The sequence below is a fragment of the Mixophyes fleayi genome, chromosome 8, assembly GCF_038048845.1.
Source record: "Mixophyes fleayi isolate aMixFle1 chromosome 8, aMixFle1.hap1, whole genome shotgun sequence".
Lineage (NCBI taxonomy): Eukaryota > Metazoa > Chordata > Amphibia > Anura > Limnodynastidae > Mixophyes > Mixophyes fleayi.
The window spans coordinates 4,907,204-4,917,187 of record NC_134409.1 but is presented as its reverse complement, the minus strand read 5'-3'; the positions used below and the strand labels follow the sequence as shown (position 1 = coordinate 4,917,187).

General features: G+C 38.8%; 1 protein-coding gene across 6 annotated transcripts in view; it reads left to right on the top strand.

Moving 5' to 3' along the window:
* Nucleotides 1–9,984, top strand: part of SZT2 (SZT2 subunit of KICSTOR complex) — a 93,708-nt gene that overhangs the window by 1,722 nt on the left and 82,002 nt on the right. The window lies entirely within an intron of this gene.

The following is a 9,984-nucleotide window of genomic DNA, read 5'->3' as shown; positions in this document are numbered from 1 at the left end:
ACAGGCTCTAGGGGGTTATAATAAATAGCTGTGGAGTGAAGAAGGCCTCTTAGTAGATGGCGATAAGTCCCCACTTCAGAATTTCCCTATACATCTGTTTAACTTGTGCTTCTAGCCCTTCATAGCCTTCAGGGTTCAGAAAATGTGGCTATAACAGTAGAAATTATATGGTGAGCTTGGGCCATGACTGCTACATGGGTAAGGGACATCACGTTTTGGCAATCTTGTTTTAAATCCTAAATAGACGGTGTGGGTAGGTGATTGATGTGTAAATTTATAATCACCGTTCTATTTTAAACCTCTATACATTAGGACATTGTGTTTTTTAACTGCTAGCAGGTAAATGGCTCTGGACTTCTACTGGGCCTTGTAGCTTTGAGAGCAAACGCTTGTATGTATTGAGGGCCTGGTGACACTTCGTCAGGGATATCCTGTAATTCTCCCATAGTTTTGTAACACCTGACATCATTTGGAATGGCCCAAATTCTGTTTTTGTTTAAATTTTGTTTTGTTAAACTTCGGACAACAAGATGACTGTCATTAGTCACAATTGTGTTGTTTGTGGTACTACTTGCCATAAATGTATATAGTAAGTACAGTATAATACAGGCTGATTAAAATATTGTAATGTAATTAATTTATATTACACCAGTATATTGTGTAGCTTTCTGCATAGCCAGAAACACATTAGGTGGTATGTAATAACATACTTGGTAGATGAGACGATTCATGCAAGAGCTTATTTTCTATGTAAAATTAGAACGGTAATAATAATGTATCTCTTTGACCAATGTCAATAAAAAAACCAAATGTAGATTATATATATTTTTAAAAAACACGTGATCCTGGCTCAGAACATGATGGCATGATATGGGGGGGTAAATGTTTATATATTCTAAATTCCATTTATGAGGCATTCACTGTTTTGGTGATATTGGGTTGGCCATGCAAGTTTCCTAACCTGTTATAATAGATTACCTATTGTCCTGTTGGAGTCTATGAACTATATTGTACTTTGGTTTCTAACAACCTGTAAGGTAACTTGGACATTTGTTAATAAATGCAAATGTGCTGACAAATAAGGTTTGTACAGCAGTATTTTTTTCCTTTTTAAACAGGAAAATAAACCAGACTTGGCAGCCAGTGACTCTTCAGCTTTTAGAGGAGCTATAAAAGGCCCGCAGAGCATGCTGCCACTTATAGTTCTACAGCAGCTGGAGAGCCACAGGTTCGATAAAACATCCTGCTATAGTTTATCCTCTTATATGTATTAATGCAAGTAGGCACTGCCATATTTGTTCATCCTGTTAGTAGATAAGAGTCCTCCTTGCACTGCCATGGAACAGAGCTCTTTAAATGGCTATAGTAAAATGAAGAATGCTTGATACAATTTGTAAAGAATGTAGTGCTAAACTGCATGAGCAATTTTATTTAAATCAGTAGCGGGTGGTCAATCGTGTACCAGCAATTGCTGATTTTTCTGCAGCTTATATCCCATGGGGCAGGGTTTCCCAAACCCAGTCCTCAGGGCTCCCCAACAGTGCAGGTTTTCCATATCTCCTTGCTGGAGCACAGGTGTATTCATTACTGACTGACACATTGTAACAGATCCACAGGTGGTCCTAATTATGTCAGATGTGATCCAGAAAACCTGCACTGTTGGGGAGCCCTGAGGACTGGGTTTGGGAAACCCTGCCATGGGGTGATCTACACAGACCATTTTAAAATTGCTGGGTAACCCACTGCCTTGATCATGCAGTGCTGCAATTTAATTGCATTATCTTATCTGTAGGCAATTGTGTCCATTGACTATAATAGGTTGAGTAATTATTTGCTCATTCAGGCAACATTTTTTTACTCTATTGAAATGTAGGATCCAAATCTAAATAGTATGATGAACTGGGAATCATCTCAGGGGGGAATTTACATGATTTTCACTGACTTTTTACTACTCATTCTCTGAAATGCCATGTGACCATTTTGACACATGAATACCATAGAAAGCATGGTATATTATTCTAATTTAATTGTGAGGTGCCACAAAAATCTGCAGCAACTTACAGAGAGGAAGTAGCACAAGACGTTGAGGACCAGCAGGCAAAGTGCAATGGGGGAAATACTGGTGACAGAGAGGACAGAAAGTTGAAGGATGCAGTAGTTGAGGCAGGAGAAAGTGAGAGAGTTGATAAGAGTTTTGGTAGCGTCACAGATGAGGAAGGGTCTAACCCTGGCGATGGTTTGAAGATGGAAGCGACGGGCTTGGGCGAGAAACTGGCTGTGGGGAGAGATGGTGGAGTCAAGGGTGGCGCCAATGCAGTGGTCATGCGGGACTGAGGAGAGCCTAGCGTTGTCCAGTGAGATGGAAATATGGGGAGGTTTGGAGACTATAGAAGGAGAGATTCTCATTTTTAGACATGTTGATCTTTAGTTAATGTTGGGACATCCATGAGCAAATTGCAGAGAGACAGCTGGACACATGAGAATGAGAGAGGGAGTGGACCTTGGGGGGTAGTGGGGCACAGATGGTGGGTTCAGAAAAGGGGGGATGGTGTAAAAGTGGGTGGGTCCTGGCAGGAATAGTTTTTTTTAAATAAATTAAGATATTTTCTAGCTGGATGGTGTCAACTTTGGGGGTGAAATGGGTGCATCAGAGGATGCTTTGAGTTATTTCGGTGGGGAAAGTCATGAAGAGACTTCATCTGTGCTTTGTTATATTGTGTAGATTGTAGACCAGAAGAGAAGTTGCCCATCACTGTCTACAGCAGGGGTAGGCAACCTGCGGCTCTCCAGGTGTTGGGAAACTACAAGTCCCAGCATGCCTTGCCACCTATCTGCTGGTTATCTACTGGCAAAGCATGCAGGGACTTGTAGTTTCACAACACCTGGAGAGCCGCAGGTTGCCTACCCCTGGTCTACAGTCTACATGTATGATCTAAAGTAAATGGACTAGTGGCCATAAGTGGTACTGAAAGTTTTTTAAAAGCATGTTTTTGACAATGTCTCTTGGCTTCAAGGGGATTGCAGATACCTGTAAACCACACCACCTCCTCTTCGTGAATTCCTATAGTTAAGGTGAAACGCATTGGGCCTGCAGAACATTGCCAAGCAACTGCATTCATGGGTTGTCAAAAATACCCTCTGCCCAATTCTTACATGTATATTATTTGTCAGAAGGAATTTCATCAGTAGCCTGTTGAATTCAATGCTTTGGATGCACCCCTTTGGGGTCCTGGCAGGGAGGTGTATACTCTGCTGCCTGGGAGTAGGGATGTTGTGCTATACATTGTACTGTATATGGTGGGCATTTTGGATTGTATATAATTATGGTGGGCATTGATACTGAATGTGATGTACATGGGGCTATACGATATGCTAGACAATTGTTTACTATGCATAGAATTAAATTTTTGTTTCATACTGCACATTACACAAATTACTTACATTTGCCTTGTACAGAGTGCTGTGTTTATCATGATGCACTAAGTATAGGAATGACCGACTTAATTATTACCTAGGACCGTACTCAACTAGGCTCATACTCAATAGCTGGTATCCGTAATCAAATAACATTTCTACACTTGCAGGGCATTACTGAAAATCGCATATCGTTATAAGGGGGGGGGGGGGCACACAGAATAACTTCACCACACAGGGGTAAACTTTTATAGGGGGGCAGATTGACAAGAGCTTGGACTGAGCTGGCCATTCCCAATGGGTTGGGCCAGACACCGGAACATTTCCCGACATAACTAATCTGGTGACTTCACCTTTATTTAGTACACAGTGTTTCCTGATCTTTGTGTCACTTTTGAATTTAACTTCTAGGCAACTCTCCTCTGTTGTTATTGACATTTATATTACGATCAACTTTGTAATCTGCATTTGGCAAAAGATGTCCACCCATTCTTTACTGGTCTGCCATTGTTGGGTCAGTAAGAGACAACTGAGTGTACAATCAGGGCCTCCAGAACTGTGAAAAGAGTGAGGTCTTATAAAGTAGAAATATAATCTTCCTCCTACTAATAATAATACATGTTCCTATACAACAAAGTGTTCTGCGGGCTATATCTAGGTACACACTGGAGGTTAATCAGTCAATTATTGGGCCAATCACCCGATAAACGATTGCTCGGCCACATATCGCGTTAGTGTTTATAATCACACGATGAACGGCAATCATTCCAAGGTGCCGATTTGCCATTTCATTCGGTTGGTCGTACTGTTTGATAATCACCTTCTGATCATGCAGTGTGTATGAATTCACCACCGATTCAACGCTCAACTACCGATAGTTCCTCAAACTGTGACTCCTATTGAGGTCTGTGTGTGTGTGTACATTTCTGATGCCTTCACCTCTCCCACGTGGTGCGGTGTCCACACGTCAATCAAACGGCAATTAGGTGCTTCTAACGGAAAAGCAATAGTAGCTGTGTATAGTGATGTGTATAGCATATGTCTGCTTGCCTAATTATTCACCCTTCTCAGTACAGTCTACAAGAAAAAGCACATATATTTGGGATACTGTGTATTAGATTTGTCGGCTTCCATAATTAAACACCAGAGTACATATAGCCTACAAGAAATATAGATGTGTACTGGATAAAACCTATATGTGCATTCAACATGTTTCATACTTACAACATTATTGTGAGTATGTACACCAAAGAAACCACGCTATCTGTAGAAATGGATATATAAAAAAAATGCTAGGAGATCTACATTGTGCAGTGCAGCCAGCAGAGTGTGTTAGACCACTGACTACCAGTTGGACCAGTCCTGGCAGTCAGGCTTAAATATTTTTTTTAGAATTAATTTAAATATTTTAAGTCTCCAGCCAGCAAGTTGGCAATAACCTCCAGAGTCTTTATACAAAAAGTAAGTTTTGGCAATAACCTCTATCATGTATCACACTGCCCCCACCCGGCTGTCAACATTTTCTAGGCAGGACACTGCACCTCCATATAGTTTGAGGACCTTTGGTTCTTCTGCCTGAAGGTCCTCATTGACGTACTCCACCTTTTATTTCCCCCCCTTTCCCACATGTAAAGGTTAAGTGTAACAATGGAAAAATCACCATGGTTGAGGACATTGTCTTCTGATTGGTCCTTCTGTTCACACCCCCTTCCTCAGCACAGGAAATGTTCACCAATTTAGGCAGTAACGGGGTTATTATTTTTGGAAACTTACACGTTTCTCAATAAATATTTTGGCAAGGAAAATGGAACTTTTTTGTTTTTGTTTTCTGTGGGGCATATTTAATTGTGAGTGGAGTGCCTCCAGAACAGGCGCAAAGATACGCCGCCTTACCGCAACATTGTGAAGGGAATTCCGCAATGTTGTGCTACAGTATTACCGTAAAGAATGCACAGTTGCGATGTTCATTTGATCATCGCGGCTAATTGAATATGCCCCTTTATGTTTAGAAAAAGAGAGACCAGCAAGTACAGCGTGATGTTTTTCGAACATAAACGTGTTCATATTTATCTTAAAACAAAAACAAGAGACATTACTGTTTTACTTGAAGACTTACGGTTAACAAAACAGAGGCTGGAGGTTTAATATGCCTCTTGTTTATCGTTGGTCTGGGTTCAGAGGTACTCTGCCCTATATATTTTCTAATAGGAGGTTGAATATCTGATAGGGGACCCCAAAACAATCCTATATGTCCCTCCACTCTAACATGGTAGTATTTAATTGAAAAGAAGTCAAACAGATTAATCTATAATTGTTTCATTGTGCAACAATTTGGAATATGTTTTTGATATGTAAATATGTTACTTTGTTACTAATGTACTTTCCTCATTTAAGTTGAAAGCAGATCTGTCACAGTTGGTTGTTATAGAAGCCTTCTGCTTGACCAGGTTATTGTCCATGTATCAGTAACAAAAGTGTAGCCTCATCGATGTTTAATGATTCACGTGGGTACTGGAGAGCCAGGTACAAAGTGCTAAGAGTGAGCATATAATATTTACTGACCAGACCCCAGAGAGGAGGAAGACAGAGGGTGCGTGGCACGGACAGTTCCTAGCATCATTAACAAAGTCTATTTGTTACTTGTCAGCAACATTCTTCATGACCAGGAATAGGAGACTAATATAAATGTGTCAATTATTTCTTCACTCCTTTAAATGACACATTATTTCTTTCTTAAGTGCTGCAATTGATACACAGAGCGTCATCATGTTTGTATTACTGTTATTTAATGATGTACTTTCTTGGAAAAAGTTACTTTCTCAAAGTGCATTGTGACAATGTTCATGGTTTTGGAAAAGTTCTAACATTCTGAAAATAGCAGGTTATGATCGAATATTATTTCTAAAATCGTCCTCTAAAATTGTGGATTTGTTGTGTGTGTGTGTGTGTGTATATACATGTGTGTGTGTGTGTATATGTGTATATGTATATATGTATATGTATGTATATATATGTATGTATGTATATGTGTATGTATATATGTATGTATATGTATATGTGTGTATATATATATATATATTCCTTGTAAAATGAGTGTTCGTCTCCATCATTATAAATATATAAAGTGCTGGCTCTTAAGCAACTGGCTCATACATTTATTTATGATTCAGATGTAATGTGCAATCTTTATTAAAAATAATATTTAGATTACAGCAAGTTTTCTCGTTCACACCGTTGTCTTCTGTTTGTTAGTTTTTGAGTGTTTTTTTTAAAAAATTGAAATCCTTATAATTTTAATTTATAGGACTAATGGTTATTCTTGGAGCAGTGTGGTCAGGCTGTACTACTTACATCACATGGCTTATTTTTAAGTGAACATAAGCTCTTGCTATGCTATTGGTAAAAAATGCAATATGAAATAATGGCTCCCTTATGGGTTGTTCAGTGGTATACATTTTATTTTTCCCCATACACTTTGGGTATTGTATGTATATGATAAATGCAGAATGTGTTTATGGGGTATGTTGGGGGGGAGGGGGGTAACACTAATTGCATAAAAATTACAAAGATTATAGAATTCAATAATATAAATCTATTTTATCCCAATGCTCTCACAAGTAAAAGCTCTTTCTATCCTAAAAAAAAAAGTCAAATAATCTTAGGTACATAAAGTCGTAATATTCTCATTTAGCCGAAACCGCAAAATTGTGGAATTTAGTCTGATTGCAAAGTCACAAAATACTTTGGTCTCTTAGGGGTTAAAATAGCCTTACCCTTTACTGTTTTGTGATTGGTTGTTGCAGGCTGCCAATTGGAACCGTTATAGGGTAGGGTAGTTGAGCTGACAACCGAACTCTGCAGACGGTTGTCAGGAGACAAGAAGTCAGAAAAACCTGATAAACCTGATGGATTGATTACGTGTTGTGTTTGTGTACTGTTGAAAGGTGACTTCAGTTCATGAAGGCAGAAACTTTGCCCGAATTCTACATAAAGTTTTTACATTTGTGTGAACTTTGTGTACACAACAGTTATGATACAAATGTGTCTGGATGTTTATTCTGAGAGCAGACATTCCTTTTGTGTGGTATGTTGCAGACTGGGAGCTGCGCTGTGGTTGAAGGTGGATTTGTCTTCATGAATGAAAGAGGAAACATCGAACCAAAACAGAAAACAAATTAATGTTCTTATATATCCAGATAAAACCTCTGCACCTCATTATTCTCTGTGTATTTAAAAATGTTGCAATGTTCCCTCCCTCTTATTATTAAGCCATAAATGATGCAAAACAATATTTTTTAAGAGAAACACTGAAAAGTGTTATTTATCATCATCCTCTATTTATATAGCGCCACGAAGACGCTCCCAGCTGCCGTGACTTTGGGGTGTTTGCTGTATGAGGTCACAAGATTCCAGCCCGCAGTCTCTCTCAACCTATCACACAGGTTATAGACCTACTGAATCGCCCCCAAACAGTGCTCACACCCCCAGACACTTCAGGTTTGCCACCACCTATTGAATACGGGCAATAGGACCCCAATATACTGTCCCACACTGGCACACAAGGCTTCTAGCTATCCACAGACTAGCAAGACCCACACAAGCAAGCACAGGGTTAACTCTTCACAACTCCGGACTGTTACACAAATGTAAATGCAAACACACACAGCTTGTTAATCAAATGTATCAACAAATCACACACTGGGTCAACTTGGTCTAGCTATATTCTTCTTAACAGGATAATGGATTCGTTAGAGTATCAAGGACGCAACATATTAAATTATAGATTTAATGTACAAAAGTACAGGTATAAATAAAATTAAAGATATAAAAAATAATGAATAAACAATTAATAGATTGACCTACACAAGCAAAACGGTTTAAAATAAACGAGGTTACCTTCAGAGTGTCATTTACATGAATTGCATACTCTGTGCCAAGGGAAATTTGGCAAGGGAGATGGACAGCTTATCAATGTGAATTGCTTTCCCAAAAAGTCTGAAAGTGTTCGGAGGTGGGGCTGTGATGAGACCTACACCGTTTTCGACAGTACTTGTGTTGAGATTTCAATCCTCACAATCTGGAAATAGCCCCTGTAGACCTAGCCTAGAGGTTTAATAGAATCAAAATATAGGATTGTCATATACAATATAATTAGAATGTTTAGCGATTGGGTTAAGAGTCAGTGGTGTAAAATTAATAAAATAAGCCAAAGAATGAACAAACCATTCAGTAGATTAGAGAAGATAAAATATTCTTAGCTTGTAAAGAGTAAAAAATACAGAATCCCATTTATATTCGTAATTTTTTTTTTTTTTTCTTATTGCATAAAACAATGAAACCCTTTTTAGGTGTATTAGCTCTTTAATATTCGTTCCAGGGAATTTACTTTATATCTGTTCTCCTTTCTGGTAGTGGCGGAGAAGGAGGCAGATTGAGCATCTTTCTAGCAGTTGATAAAAGACCGACATCCGCTATTACTGTAGCTTTGGGGGGAGGGATGAAACACAGTTAGTGGGACAATTCTGGGCAGTAAAGGTTCCTGCTTGATTCTGAATTGTAATTGTGGCCTTTCTAATAAAGGAAACACAGAAACACATTCTTGAAATTGTTCAGGATTGTTCTTTCCTCTACCCTCCTTCCTGTAGTGGAATTTGTCATTTACTGGGACTTGTAAAACACGATTCTGCTGATTCCTACATATTGCCCATTATGCTGCTTTCATTCAGGCCTTATCATTCATAACAACAATTATCAGTGGGACTGTTCCCAGTGTATTTAGTTGCTGAAACAACGTCGGAAAAATACATTTGCAATCGTGTTCCGTCCTTTTATTAAGTGTTTCCTTTTTTTCTTATGCAAATACAAAAACCTGCACTGTGCTCCATATGTGATCTGTTTCTATTCTGATCCATATTTACTTAATCACTGTGTGCTTACAACACTATTAGACATTTATAGAATATGTTTTGAGACTTTGGTCCTCAGTGATGTCACTGGCTCCTAGTGAGTTGATTGGCTGCATTAATTTGTGGCTTCATGATGTCACAGTTCCTGCAAAAATGCAAAATGTGTGTCTTATACTAATTTAGAATGGAGCTCAATATAAGTAAATATATTTGTTGCAGAGGACTGTGATCTGGATTTGTCCCTTAAGCTGGGTACACACCTATGTAATCTTACATCAGATGCAATTTTTGTAACTATTTTACCAACGATTGAAACTCCCAATAAGCATGTCGATTCATGCGAACACGCCTACACGATTTACCATAGGTTCTCTGTTCTTTATCTTTCATAACCATCTGTTGAAACGATCGCGACCCTGTACACACTACAGACATCTGCCTACACTGCTGGTGGTTAGTGCATACACACTGCCACATTTCCCCGACATCGTTCCATCGTTGATTTGTGATTTTCAGGAAGTTTATAAAACCAAATCAACACATGCGATGTGTTTTTGGTACAATAATACATGATCGTGGGAGCGTACACACTGATATTTTATCTGACCAATCTCATTTATGGTGGGATCTGCAGGATTATTGCATACGAGTGTACCCAGCTTTA